At 40.5% G+C, this 15,279-nt stretch overlaps 1 long non-coding RNA gene across 1 annotated transcript; it reads right to left on the reverse strand.

Annotated features, from left to right (window-relative positions):
* Window positions 1-12,435: 12,435 nt before the first annotated feature.
* On the reverse strand, window positions 12,436-14,314 carry LOC124292692. The gene is made up of 3 exons (XR_006902552.1): window positions 14,148-14,314; window positions 13,367-13,607; window positions 12,436-13,075 (listed from the first exon to the last, which is right to left on the reverse strand). It is a non-coding gene; the product is annotated as an uncharacterized LOC124292692 (long non-coding RNA).
* Between the last annotated feature and the right edge of the window lie 965 nt (window positions 14,315-15,279).

The following is a 15,279-nucleotide window of genomic DNA, read 5'->3' on the forward strand; positions in this document are numbered from 1 at the left end:
CGACGTGATTTTGCGAGAGAAATCGATTGGGCGCAGTCCCAATACGCTGCGATCAACGCATCGAAAGTTACAGCCAAAAAACGAAAACCTGAATTTTCGACATTTTTCAGCAGGTGCTTTTCTCCTCGTATCTTCTCTCCCGTTGATCCCACGCTCCTTTTGCTGTGTTTTTTGAGTTCCTGGTGGTCCAATTAGTCAGGTAAGGGTCCTTAGAATCGAATCTGAGACGGAAAATTTTTTGGTCAAAAAAAAAGGAAGGTTAACCCCTTTGTATTTTTGGCGAAAATTTTCGCGATTTTCGAAAGTGCTGGAATAAATTATTTGTTGCACTATTCCGACGTAATTTTGCGAGAGAAATCGATTGGGCGCAGTCCCAATACGCTGCGATCAACGCATCGAAAGTTACAGCCAAAAAACGAAAACCTGAATTTTCGACATTTTTCAGCAGGTGCTTTTTTCCTCGTATCTTCTCTCCCGTTGATCCCACGCTCCTTTTGCTGCGTTTTCTGAGTTCCTGGTGGTCCAATTAGTCAGGTAAGGGTCCTTAGAATCGAATCTGAGACGGAAGATTTTTTGGTCGAAAAAAAAGGAAGGTTAACCCCTTTGTATTTTTGGCGAAAATTTTCGCGATTTTCGAAAGTGCTGGAATAAATTATTTGTTGCACTATTCCGACGTAATTTTGCGAGAGAAATCGATTGGGCGCAGTCCCAATACGCTGCGATCAACGCATCGAAAGTTACAGCCAAAAAACGAAAACCTGAATTTTCGACATTTTTCAGCAGGTGTATTTTTCTTCTCAATTTCCCTCCCGTTGATCCCACGCTTTTTTCGCTGCGTTTTCTGAGTTCCTTGGGGTCCAATTGGTCGGGAACGAGTCATACGAATCAATTCTGAGACGAAAAATTTTTTGGTCAAAAAAAAAGGAAGGTTAACCCCTTTGTATTTTTGGCGAAAATTTTCGCGATTTTCAAAAGTGCTGGAATAAATTAATTGTGGCACTATTCCGACGTAATTTTGCGAGAGAAATCGATTGGGCGCAGTCCCAATACGCTGCGATCAACGCATCGAAAGTTACAGCCAAAAAACGAAAACCTGAATTTTCGACATTTTTCAGCAGGTGCTTTTTTCCTTGTATCTTCTCTCCCGTTGATCCCACGCTCCTTTTGCTGCGTTTTCTGAGTTCCTTGGGGTCCAATTGCTCGGGAAAGAGTCATACGAATCAATTCTGAGACGAAAAATTTTTTGGTCAAAAAAAAAGGAAGGTTAACCCCTTTGTATTTTAGGCGAAAATTTTCGCGATTTTCAAAAGTGCTGGAATAAATTATTTGTGGCACTATTCCGACGTAATTTTGCGAGAGAAATCGATTGGGCGCAGTCCCAATACGCTGCGATCAACGCATCGAAAGTTACAGCCAAAAAACGAAAACCTGAATTTTCGACATTTTTCAGCAGGTGCTTTTTTCCTCGTATCTTCTCTCCCGTTGATCCCACGCTCCTTTTGCGGCGTTTTCTGAGTTCCTTGGGGTCCAATTGCTCGGGAAAGAGTCATACGAATCAATTCTGAGACGAAAAATTTTTTGGTCAAAAAAAAAGGAAGGTTAACCCCTTTGTATTTTTGGCGAAAATTTTCGCGATTTTCAAAAGTGCTGGAATAAATTATTTGTGGCACTATTCCGACGTAATTTTGCGAGAGAAATCGATTGGGCGCAGTCCCAATACGCTGCGATCAACGCATCGAAAGTTACAGCCAAAAAACGAAAACCTGAATTTTCGACATTTTTCAGCAGGTGCTTTTTTCCTCGTATCTTCTCTCCCGTTGATCCCACGCTCCTTTTGCTGTGTTTTCTGAGTTCGTGGTGGTCCAATTAGTCAGGTAAGGGTCCTTGGAATCGAATCTGAGACGGAAATTTTTTTGGTCAAAAAAAAAGGAAGGTTAACCCCTTTGTATTTTTGGCGAAAATTTTCGCGATTTTCGAAAGTGCTGGAATAAATTATTTGTGGCACTATTCCGACGTAATTTTGCGAGAGAAATCGATTGGGCGCAGTCCCAATACGCTGCGATCAACGCATCGAAAGTTACAGCCAAAAAACGAAAACCTGAATTTTCGACATTTTTCGGCAGGTGCTTTTTTCCTCGTATCTTCTCTCCCGTTGATCCCACGCTCCTTTTGCTGTGTTTTCTGAGTTCGTGGTGGTCCAATTAGTCAGGTAAGGGTCCTTAGAATCGAATCTGAGACGGAAATTTTTTTGGTCAAAAAAAAAGGAAGGTTAACCCCTTTGTATTTTTGGCGAAAATTTTCGCGATTTTCGAAAGTGCTGGAATAAATTATTTGTGGCACTATTCCGACGTAATTTTGCGAGAGAAATCGATTGGGCGCAGTCCCAATACGCTGCGATCAACGCATCGAAAGTTACAGCCAAAAAACGAAAACCTGAATTTTCGACATTTTTCGGCAGGTGCTTTTTTCCTCGTATCTTCTCTCCCGTTGATCCCACGCTCCTTTTGCTGTGTTTTCTGAGTTCCTGGTGGTCCAATTAGTCAGGTAAAGGTCCTTAGAATCGAATCTGAGACGGAAAATTTTTTGGTCAAAAAAAAAGGAAGGTTAACCCCTTTGTATTTTTGGCGAAAATTTTCGCGATTTTCGAAAGTGCCGGAATAAATTATTTGTGGCACTATTCCGACGTAATTTTGCGAGAGAAATCGATTGGGCGCAGTCCCAATACGCTGCGATCAACGCATCGAAAGTTACAGCCAAAAAACGAAAACCTGAATTTTCGACATTTTTCAGCAGGTGCTTTTTTCCTCGTATCTTCTCTCCCGTTGATCCCACGCTCCTTTTGCTGCGTTTTCTGAGTTCCTTGGGGTCCAATTGCTCGGGAAAGAGTCATACGAATCAATTCTGAGACGAAAAATTTTTTGGTCAAAAAAAAAGGAAGGTTAACCCCTTTGTATTTTTGGCGAAAGTTTTCGCGATTTTCAAAAGTGCTGGAATAAATTATTTGTGGCACTATTCCGACGTAATTTTGCGAGAGAAATCGATTGGGCGCAGTCCCAATACGCTGCGATCAACGCATCGAAAGTTACAGCCAAAAAACGAAAACCTGAATTTTCGACATTTTTCAGCAGGTGCTTTTTTCCTCGTATCTTCTCTCCCGTTGATCCCACGCTCCTTTTGCTGCGTTTTCTGAGTTCCTTGGGGTCCAATTGCTCGGGAAAGAGTCATACGAATCAATTCTGAGACGAGAAATTTTTTGGTCAAAAAAAAAGGAAGGTTAACCCCTTTGTATTTTTGGCGAAAATTTTCGCGATTTTCAAAAGTGCTGGAATAAATTATTTGTGGCACTATTCCGACGTAATTTTGCGAGAGAAATCGATTGGGCGCAGTCCCAATACGCTGCGATCAACGCATCGAAAGTTACAGCCAAAAAACGAAAACCTGAATTTTCGACATTTTTCAGCAGGTGCTTTTTTCCTCGTATCTTCTCTCCCGTTGATACCACGCTCCTTTTGCTGCGTTTTCTGAGTTCCTTCGGGTCCAATTGCTCGGGAAAGAGTCATACGAATCAATTCTGAGACGAAAAATTTTTTGGTCAAAAAAAAAGGAAGGTTAACCCCTTTGTATTTTTGGCGAAAATTTTCGCGATTTTCAAAAGTGCTGGAATAAATTATTTTTGGCACTATTCCGACGTAATTTTGCGAGAGAAATCGATTGAGCGCAGTCCCAATACGCTGCGATCAACGCATCGAAAGTTACAGCCAAAAAACGAAAACCCGAATTTTCGACATTTTTCAGCAGGTGCTTTTTTCCTCGTATCTTCTCTCCCGTTGATCCCACGCTCCTTTTGCTGCGTTTTCTGAGTTCCTTGGGGTCCAATTGCTCGGGAAAGAGTCATACGAATCAATTCTGAGACGAAAAATTTTTTGGTCAAAAAAAAAGGAAGGTTAACCCCTTTGTATTTTTGGCGAAAATTTTCGCGATTTTCAAAAGTGCTGGAATAAATTATTTGTGGCACTATTCCGACGTAATTTTGCGAGAGAAATCGATTGGGCGCAGTCCCAATACGCTGCGATCAACGCATCGAAAGTTACAGCCAAAAAACGAAAACCTGAATTTTCGACATTTTTCAGCAGGTGCTTTTTTCCTCGTATCTTCTCTCCCGTTGATCCCACGCTCCTTTTGCGGCGTTTTCTGAGTTCCTTGGGGTCCAATTGCTCGGGAAAGAGTCATACGAATCAATTCTGAGACGAAAAATTTTTTGGTCAAAAAAAAAGGAAGGTTAACCCCTTTGTATTTTTGGCGAAAATTTTCGCGATTTTCAAAAGTGCTGGAATAAATTATTTGTGGCACTATTCCGACGTAATTTTGCGAGAGAAATCGATTGGGCGCAGTCCCAATACGCTGCGATCAACGCATCGAAAGTTACAGCCAAAAAACGAAAACCTGAATTTTCGACATTTTTCAGCAGGTGCTTTTTTCCTCGTATCTTCTCTCCCGTTGATCCCACGCTCCTTTTGCTGTGTTTTCTGAGTTCGTGGTCGTCCAATTAGTCAGGTAAGGGTCCTTGGAATCGAATCTGAGACGGAAATTTTTTTGGTCAAAAAAAAAGGAAGGTTAACCCCTTTGTATTTTTGGCGAAAATTTTCGCGATTTTCGAAAGTGCTGGAATAAATTATTTGTGGCACTATTCCGACGTAATTTTGCGAGAGAAATCGATTGGGCGCAGTCCCAATACGCTGCGATCAACGCATCGAAAGTTACAGCCAAAAAACGAAAACCTGAATTTTAGACATTTTTCGGCAGGTGCTTTTTTCCTCGTATCTTCTCTCCCGTTGATCCCACGCTCCTTTTGCTGTGTTTTCTGAGTTCGTGGTGGTCCAATTAGTCAGGTAAGGGTCCTTAGAATCGAATCTGAGACGGAAATTTTTTTGGTCAAAAAAAAAGGAAGGTTAACCCCTTTGTATTTTTGGCGAAAATTTTCGCGATTTTCGAAAGTGCTGGAATAAATTATTTGTGGCACTATTCCGACGTAATTTTGCGAGAGAAATCGATTGGGCGCAGTCCCAATACGCTGCGATCAACGCATCGAAAGTTACAGCCAAAAAACGAAAACCTGAATTTTCGACATTTTTCGGCAGGTGCTTTTTTCCTCGTATCTTCTCTCCCGTTGATCCCACGCTCCTTTTGCTGTGTTTTCTGAGTTCCTGGTGGTCCAATTAGTCAGGTAAAGGTCCTTAGAATCGAATCTGAGACGGAAAATTTTTTGGTCAAAAAAAAAGGAAGGTTAACCCCTTTGTATTTTTGGCGAAAATTTTCGCGATTTTCGAAAGTGCCGGAATAAATTATTTGTGGCACTATTCCGACGTAATTTTGCGAGAGAAATCGATTGGGCGCAGTCCCAATACGCTGCGATCAACGCATCGAAAGTTACAGCCAAAAAACGAAAACCTGAATTTTCGACATTTTTCAGCAGGTGCTTTTTTCCTCGTATCTTCTCTCCCGTTGATCCCACGCTCCTTTTGCTGCGTTTTCTGAGTTCCTTGGGGTCCAATTGCTCGGGAAAGAGTCATACGAATCAATTCTGAGACGAAAAATTTTTTGGTCAAAAAAAAAGGAAGGTTAACCCCTTTGTATTTTTGGCGAAAGTTTTCGCGATTTTCAAAAGTGCTGGAATAAATTATTTGTGGCACTATTCCGACGTAATTTTGCGAGAGAAATCGATTGGGCGCAGTCCCAATACGCTGCGATCAACGCATCGAAAGTTACAGCCAAAAAACGAAAACCTGAATTTTCGACATTTTTCAGCAGGTGCTTTTTTCCTCGTATCTTCTCTCCCGTTGATCCCACGCTCCTTTTGCTGCGTTTTCTGAGTTCCTGGGGGTCCAATTGCTCGGGAAAGAGTCATACGAATCAATTCTGAGACGAAAAATTTTTTGGTCAAAAAAAAAGGAAGGTTAACCCCTTTGTATTTTTGGCGAAAATTTTCGCGATTTTCAAAAGTGCTGGAATAAATTATTTTTGGCACTATTCCGACGTAATTTTGCGAGAGAAATCGATTGAGCGCAGTCCCAATACGCTGCGATCAACGCATCGAAAGTTACAGCCAAAAAACGAAAACCCGAATTTTCGACATTTTTCAGCAGGTGCTTTTTTCCTCGTATCTTCTCTCCCGTTGATCCCACGCTCCTTTTGCTGCGTTTTCTGAGTTCCTTGGGGTCCAATTGCTCGGGAAAGAGTCATACGAATCAATTCTGAGACGAAAAATTTTTTGGTCAAAAAAAAAGGAAGGTTAACCCCTTTGTATTTTTGGCGAAAATTTTCGCGATTTTCAAAAGTGCTGGAATAAATTATTTGTGGCACTATTCCGACGTAATTTTGCGAGAGAAATCGATTGGGCGCAGTCCCAATACGCTGCGATCAACGCATCGACAGTTACAGCCAAAAAACGAAAACCTGAATTTTCGACATTTTTCAGCAGGTGCTTTTTTCCTCGTATCTTCTCTCCCGTTGATCCCACGCTCCTTTTGCGGCGTTTTCTGAGTTCCTTGGGGTCCAATTGCTCGGGAAAGAGTCATACGAATCAATTCTGAGACGAAAAATTTTTTGGTCAAAAAAAAAGGAAGGTTAACCCCTTTGTATTTTTGGCGAAAATTTTCGCGATTTTTAAAAGTGCTGGAATAAATTATTTGTGGCACTATTCCGACGTAATTTTGCGAGAGAAATCGATTGGGCGCAGTCCCAATACGCTGCGATCAACGCATCGAAAGTTACAGCCAAAAAACGAAAACCTGAATTTTCGACATTTTTCAGCAGGTGCTTTTTTCCTCGTATCTTCTCTCCCGTTGATCCCACGCTCCTTTTGCTGTGTTTTCTGAGTTCGTGGTGGTCCAATTAGTCAGGTAAGGGTCCTTAGAATCGAATCTGAGACGGAAATTTTTTTGGTCAAAAAAAAAGGAAGGTTAACCCCTTTGTATTTTTGGCGAAAATTTTCGCGATTTTCGAAAGTGCTGGAATAAATTATTTGTGGCACTATTCCGACGTAATTTTGCGAGAGAAATCGATTGGGCGCAGTCCCAATACGCTGCGATCAACGCATCGAAAGTTACAGCCAAAAAACGAAAACCTGAATTTTCGACATTTTCCGGCAGGTGCTTTTTTCCTCGTATCTTCTCTCCCGTTGATCCCACGCTCCTTTTGCTGTGTTTTCTGAGTTCCTGGTGGTCCAATTAGTCAGGTAAAGGTCCTTAGAATCGAATCTGAGACGGAAAATTTTTTGGTCAAAAAAAAAGGAAGGTTAACCCCTTTGTATTTTTGGCGAAAATTTTCGCGATTTTCGAAAGTGCCGGAATAAATTATTTGTGGCACTATTCCGACGTAATTTTGCGAGAGAAATCGATTGGGCGCAGTCCCAATACGCTGCGATCAACGCATCGAAAGTTACAGCCAAAAAACGAAAACCTGAATTTTCGACATTTTTCAGCAGGTGCTTTTTTCCTCGTATCTTCTCTCCCGTTGATCCCACGCTCCTTTTGCTGCGTTTTCTGAGTTCCTTGGGGTCCAATTGCTCGGGAAAGAGTCATACGAATCAATTCTGAGACGAAAAATTTTTTGGTCAAAAAAAAAGGAAGGTTAACCCCTTTGTATTTTTGGCGAAAGTTTTCGCGATTTTCAAAAGTGCCGGAATAAATTATTTGTGGCACTATTCCGACGTAATTTTGCGAGAGAAATCGATTGGGCGCAGTCCCAATACGCTGCGATCAACGCATCGAAAGTTACAGCCAAAAAACGAAAACCTGAATTTTCGACATTTTTCAGCAGGTGCTTTTTTCCTCGTATCTTCTCTCCCGTTGATCCCACGCTCCTTTTGCTGCGTTTTCTGAGTTCCTTGGGGTCCAATTGCTCGGGAAAGAGTCATACGAATCAATTCTGAGACGAAAAATTTTTTGGTCAAAAAAAAAGGAAGGTTAACCCCTTTGTATTTTTGGCGAAAATTTTCGCGATTTTCGAAAGTGCTGGAATAAATTATTTGTGGCACTATTCCGACGTAATTTTGCGAGAGAAATCGATTGGGCGCAGTCCCAATACGCTGCGATCAACGCATCGAAAGTTACAGCCAAAAAACGAAAACCTGAATTTTCGACATTTTTCAGCAGGTGCTTTTTTCCTCGTATCTTCTCTCCCGTTGATCCCACGCTCCTTTTGCTGCGTTTTCTGAGTTCCTTGGGGTCCAATCGCTCGGGAAAGAGTCATACGAATCAATTCTGAGACGAAAAATTTTTTGGTCAAAAAAAAAGGAAGGTTAACCCCTTTGTATTTTTGGCGAAAATTTTCGCGATATTCAAAAGTGCTGGAATAAATTATTTGTGGCACTATTCCGACGTAATTTTGCGAGAGAAATCGATTGGGCGCAGTCCCAATACGCTGCGATCAACGCATCGAAAGTTACAGCCAAAAAACGAAAACCTGAATTTTCGACATTTTTCAGCAGGTGCTTTTTTCCTCGTATCTTCTCTCCCGTTGATCCCACGCTCCTTTTGCTGCATTTTCTGAGTTCCTTGGGGTCCAATTAGTCAGGTAAAGGTCCTTAGAATCGAATCTGAGACGGAAAATTTTTTGGTCAAAAAAAAAGGAAGGTTAACCCCTTTGTATTTTTGGCGAAAATTTTCGCGATTTTCGAAAGTGCCGGAATAAATTATTTGTGGCACTATTCCGACGTAATTTTGCGAGAGAAATCGATTGGGCGCAGTCCCAATACGCTGCGATCAACGCATCGAAAGTTACAGCCAAAAAACGAAAACCTGAATTTTCGACATTTTTCAGCAGGTGCTTTTTTCCTCGTATCTTCTCTCCCGTTGATCCCACGCTCCTTTTGCTGCGTTTTCTGAGTTCCTTGGGGTCCAATTGCTCGGGAAAGAGCCATACGAATCAATTCTGAGACGAAAAATTTTTTGGTCAAAAAAAAAGGAAGGTTAACCCCTTTGTATTTTTGGCGAAAGTTTTCGCGATTTTCAAAAGTGCTGGAATAAATTATTTGTGGCACTATTCCGACGTAATTTTGCGAGAGAAATCGATTGGGCGCAGTCCCAATACGCTGCGATCAACGCATCGAAAGTTACAGCCAAAAAACGAAAACCTGAATTTTCGACATTTTTCAGCAGGTGCTTTTTTCCTCGTATCTTCTCTCCCGTTGATCCCACGCTCCTTTTGCTGCGTTTTCTGAGTTCCTTGGGGTCCAATTGCTCGGGAAAGAGTCATACGAATCAATTCTGAGACGAAAAATTTTTTGGTCAAAAAAAAAGGAAGGTTAACCCCTTTGTATTTTTGGCGAAAATTTTCGCGATTTTCGAAAGTGCTGGAATAAATTATTTGTGGCACTATTCCGACGTAATTTTGCGAGAGAAATCGATTGGGCGCAGTCCCAATACGCTGCGATCAACGCATCGAAAGTTACAGCCAAAAAACGAAAACCTGAATTTTCGACATTTTTCAGCAGGTGCTTTTTTCCTCGTATCTTCTCTCCCGTTGATCCCACGCTCCTTTTGCTGCGTTTTCTGAGTTCCTTGGGGTCCAATCGCTCGGGAAAGAGTCATACGAATCAATTCTGAGACGAAAAATTTTTTGGTCAAAAAAAAAGGAAGGTTAACCCCTTTGTATTTTTGGCGAAAATTTTCGCGATATTCAAAAGTGCTGGAATAAATTATTTGTGGCACTATTCCGACGTAATTTTGCGAGAGAAATCGATTGGGCGCAGTCCCAATACGCTGCGATCAACGCATCGAAAGTTACAGCCAAAAAACGAAAACCTGAATTTTCGACATTTTTCAGCAGGTGCTTTTTTCCTCGTATCTTCTCTCCCGTTGATCCCACGCTCCTTTTGCTGCATTTTCTGAGTTCCTTGGGGTCCAATTGGTCGGGAAAGAGTCATACGAATCAATTCTGAGACGGAAAATTTTTTGGTCCAAAAAAAAAGAAGGTTAACCCCTTTGTATTTCTGGCGAAAATTTTCGCGATTTCGAAAAGTGCAGGAATCGATTCCTTCAGGCACTATTCCGACGTAATTTTGCGAGAGAAATCGATTGGGCGCAGTCCCAATACGCTGCGATCAACGCATCGAAAGTTACAGCCGAAAAACGAAAACCTGAATTTTCGACATTTTTCAGCAGGTGCTTTTTTTCTCGTATCTTCTCTCCCGTTGATCCCACGCTCCTTTTGCTGCGTTTTCTGAGTTCCTTGTGGTCCAATTGGTCGGGAAAGAGTCATACGAATCTATTCTGAGACGAAAAATTTTTTGGTCAAAAAAAAAGGAAGGTTAACCCCTTTGTATTTTTGGCGAAAATTTTCGCGATTTTGAAAAGTGCTGGAATAATTTAATTGTGGCACTATTCCAGGGTAATTTTGCGAGAGAAATTGATTGGGCGCAGTCCCAATACGCTGCGATCAACGCATCAAAAGTTAGAGCCAAAAAACGAGCACCTGTGTTTTCGACATTTTTCAGCAGGTGCTTATTCCTTCGTATCTTCTCTCCTGTTGATCCCACGCTCTTTTTGCTGTGTTTTCTGGGTTCCAGGTGGTCCAATTAGTCAGGTAAGGGTCATTAGAATCGAATCTGAGACGAAAAATTTTTTGGTCTAAAAAAAGGAAGGTTAACCCCTTTGTATTTTTGGCGAAAATTTTCGCGATTTTGAAAAGTGCTGGAATCAATTCTTTCAGGCACTATTCCGACGTCATTTTGTGAGAAAAATCGATTGGGCGCAGTCCCAATACGCTGCGATTAACGCATCAAAAGTTACAGCTTCAGAACGAAACCTTAGTCGGTCATCTTATCAGCCGCCGTTGAGTAATTCTACGCTACGCGCAACGGATTAAGTGTTGCCGCTGAAATACGAGCCAAGCTTCAAATTATCTCCCTATTGTTGGTTTTCAGCATATCTTGATATCTACCCATCCTTTTTGAAGTTCTCAATAGTTTCAAAAACGTATGATTTTGCCTCACGACGGATCAGAAGTTCCTGCTGAAATACATGATATACACGACGTTCTCAAAGAAGTGGGGACAATAATACATCAATTTTCAGCTGTAACTTCAAGTTTATTTAAGATGCCCTAATTCTAGTACAAGTGTTTGCGTGTCAGTGTGTAGTCATATAAGAAGTTAAGAAATGGAATTACGGTCAATAATTAAGAGGAATGTAAAAACATGATCCAACATTAGATAATAAATCTAATAATTATTCGAAGAAACATGCGTGCTGTATACATTGTTCCTAGCAGTATATGATAAATACTCCACGAGATAGTAATGACCTTAGTTTTGTAATACAGCTCATGTTATGTTCTGGATACAGTTGCAACACACCTCTGCAGGATACGATTTACAATGTTTGATATTGTAATGTGACCATATTCCGTATATAATTCTTCCGTATTTTCGTTGTACTTCTCCAAGTATCAGTCGTTTGCTATTCTAGATTTCTGTTCCGCACTTCTGACGGTCCAAATGGTCTAGGAAGAGTCGAGGAAGAGATTTCGCGATGAAAAGTCATGTGCTCAATAAATCGCACAAAAGTCAGGCTAACCCCTCAGAATTATGTCTGTTAAACTTTGTTCGATTTGAAATAATGCCGGAATCAATTCTTTTATGCACTATATCGACGTATTTTTGTGAGAGGAATTGATCGCGCCCAGTCGAAATACATTGCGAGTGACGGATCAAGAAAAAACGAATAGTTTTCTCCGTCATTCCTCCACTCCTGGTTCTTTGCCCTTTTCAATGTCTTTTTCACGTTCCTGAGGGTCCAATTTGTCTCGAAAAGAGCACCTCAATTAATCTCAAGACGAACAGTTTTTCGCGCGAGAAAAAAGTAAGTTTAACTGATTTGCATTATTTTGTTCATTTTCGACAGAATTCAAAAAGCTCTGAAACGATTCATTCAGACACCATATCGACGCAATTTTAAAAAAGGAAGTGAATTTTAGTAGTTACTGCGAAACGTGAATCAAAAGTTACAGCGAAGACCGAAGAAACGCTACGGATTTTTTCTTCACTCCAAGAGCTGTCCATCATTAGGTTTGTCAAAATTCTTCTTTGATATCCTTGTGGTCCAGCAAGTATGAAGAGAATTTTTTTAATTGAATATGAGGAAAATTTGGTATTTTTTTCGCAGCTATCGTCCGGCATAATTTTAGTTGTTTCTCCGACTCACCGATCAATCAAGTAGTCAGACAAGGCTCCTGAAACAGATTCAGTCAGAGGAAGTTTTTCGGTTCTAACAATGTTGACAAATGTACCTATTATCAATGGGTTTTAACATTATTTTTTTTCATTACTTCAAATGCTAGAATCTTATTTTTGCTGTGCTATGACGAAGCAATATTTCAAGATCATACAACTGTTCTTATTATTAATTTTGAGTTGTTGGAAAGAATGAAAAGTGCGATGAATGATTTGAAACTTACGGAAGACAATCGAAAATATTTCATTATGTTATTGCTCTAATCTAATGACATAATTTCACCAAAATCTTCCGTTCTTAAAAGTGGAAAATGGCTTTATAAAACCCGCAATTTTTCTGTCGTGTGAAATTGCAGACTTATTCAGATCGCACCGCCTCTGTATCAGAGATATGGTAATTGCAATTATAGCTGTAAATCCTCTTGCCTACCATCCAGCGTAAAATTAAGAAAACGTACCATATATTTTTCTTTGCCTTCCAACAATAAACTACTGAACTTTTAATACGTCAACTTCATTTACTTCCTGTTCACGTACAATCTTTGTCATATTTATTCTAAATTTGTTATATTTATCCTACATTGCCAATCTCATGTGTTTTCAAGGCCTAACTTATCCGTGTTATATTTATTCTGCATTGCAAATCTACTGTTTCCTCAAGGCTCAACTTCTGCTTATATCTAGACCTGGTATCGAATTAATTATTTTGTGTTTTGTCCACCGTCATTCGATAATTGCAAATCCGCAGCGTTCTTCAGCTAATATTACATAGCCGAATCCAGGATGCTTAGCCGTTGTAAAAAGTTTCCGATGAGATATCGTTTTTGGCCACCGAGTCTGCATCTGGAACATATCAATACAAACTCCGTCTCGTTCATTGTTGCTTGTTTTGAATTTAGCAGTAACGGTATTTCTAATGACGAATTGATTCGTCAAATCATACCTGAGACATGCAAGGTTTGTTATTTGTCTACAATAATCCATGGTATATCTTGAGATTTGTTTTGATAGTCGAATCAATATTATGGTAACCATAAAATGGTAGTTTAGATTAAACTGACCCGGATCGTTAACTACGTTCATTGGTTAGGCCTTACAAATTATGCTCAACTTGCAAATTACTTCAATGTTTACCTTCAGCTTATCGGTGTTATTCAGTCCTTCAATCACTGCCGTTTTTGACTCACACGAAGCTCAATGACAGAAGTCAACTGCAATGGATATGCAGTAATAAACATATGTTGCTAAGCGCCCACGTTCCGCATGCTTCGTGTAGTACGTAGGGAAAGCAATTGCGTCCTGTTAGGCTACCCCGGGAATAACGAATGGGAAGAACATACTCGTAGTGACTTGGTGGGTGCTGACCAATGGCCTTCTGCAAAAAAACACCTAAATTAACAATCAAAAAACGAATAGAAAATTATGTTAGCATGCCCAGGCTCCATGGGTATGTACGCATACCTCGGTAACAGCTTTGCCGATATTTATTCCTTACATAACATACGATACTACCGCATTATGTAAATTATCTGTAGAGGCAGAGTAGAGGGTGGGCCAGCGGCAGAGGCGGCAGGGGGTAGCTAGAAGCAGTTTGTGGGAAATAATAACTATAACTCCTCAACGAGCCGGGCGTCATTAAACGATAAAAAAAAGAGCTCTATCGCCGTGTCTGAATCATGGAGTGAGAATTCGAATCGCTAAAGCATGTGGTGGATCATTGGGCGCGTTTCAATCTACTCGATAAGTCGTATATTTTTAGATTAAAATGTGGGCTAATAAATATTAATCCGTAGGAGTCAAATTGTTGCCGCAATGGGCGGTTTTTTCTCAAGAATCATCCAGCCGCGTGTTCTGGATTATTGTGAGTAAAATTTTTTGGCAAGAAAAAAGTATTTCTCTGCTCTTTTCCTCTTACCTCTTGCTACGGATGTGATTTTGCTTCATTTAATGGGCCATACTTTTTCAGAAGCACAATTTCGGCAATGCTTGTCACGTACCGATTTCATTTTACCCTGGCTTTTCAGCCTCTCCGTTGGACGCTTGCAGTTTGTTTGGCTTTAACGGATTTTCTTTGATGAAGGGAACGATACATACCTGAAACGTGAACTCATACTGTTAGCATTGTTCATTTTGCGAACGTGTAACTTGGTTTTATGTGCTAACTCGCAAAGGACAATTTATAATATTTATATTACAATAATATATATCCTGCCGCCGCGCATGCCGGCTGACTTTTAACTACCACCGATAAAGCTGATCATTTTCAAGGAGTAATTTCGTTTCGACTTAACAGCACTCGCCGCTTTATTTCCCTCAATTAAATGACGAATGAACAAAAAATCGACTTCCGCAAAAATGACACTTAAAATTTGCCAACTATACGAATGAATCAAGTTAAAATTGTTTACTCCTTTGTATTCTACGTACGGTAATTTGAAGGACAACGTTCTCGACCGAGTCTGCTTAATCCGAGCTTTTGTACGCACCGAGTTGTGTAGTTTCTGAGAGGGTTGAAGGACCCTCAGACGATGGCGCCACCCTACAATGACGAGCTTATATACCCTGTTTCACTAAAGAATGGGAGAATGCCAGTCGATTTGCCATTTGAACATTTAAAATTTTTTAAATTTTCGACTCAAGAACAGCTTCACAATCTATAAATTCTATACGTATATTTATAACTAGAGAAAACTTATCATCATCGCTTGGCTGTTATCGCGAACGGCGTTGTATACAAAAAAACTGGAATAAGAGTTAATCGCGCGTTAACGACGAGTCATTGAATTCAATTAGGTATGAATATTTAAACGCAATAAGACGCGTACGCGATATCGACATGAGGCTTTCCATTAGCACACGACTTCCGCGTAAAATACATCTCGACGTAAGCTAAATGGAGTGCCGTGACTGAAGCGCGTTTCACGGCTAGTTGAGTCGCAAAACTTGGATTCTCGGTAGAAGGTAAACTGCGATGGTGAAATAACAAATGGCGAAAAGCGTATTCCTACTTTCTAATTAACGGGCGAATGATACTTTCAGGATGGTTC

The sequence above is a fragment of the Neodiprion lecontei genome, chromosome 1, assembly GCF_021901455.1.
Source record: "Neodiprion lecontei isolate iyNeoLeco1 chromosome 1, iyNeoLeco1.1, whole genome shotgun sequence".
Taxonomy (NCBI): domain Eukaryota; kingdom Metazoa; phylum Arthropoda; class Insecta; order Hymenoptera; family Diprionidae; genus Neodiprion; species Neodiprion lecontei.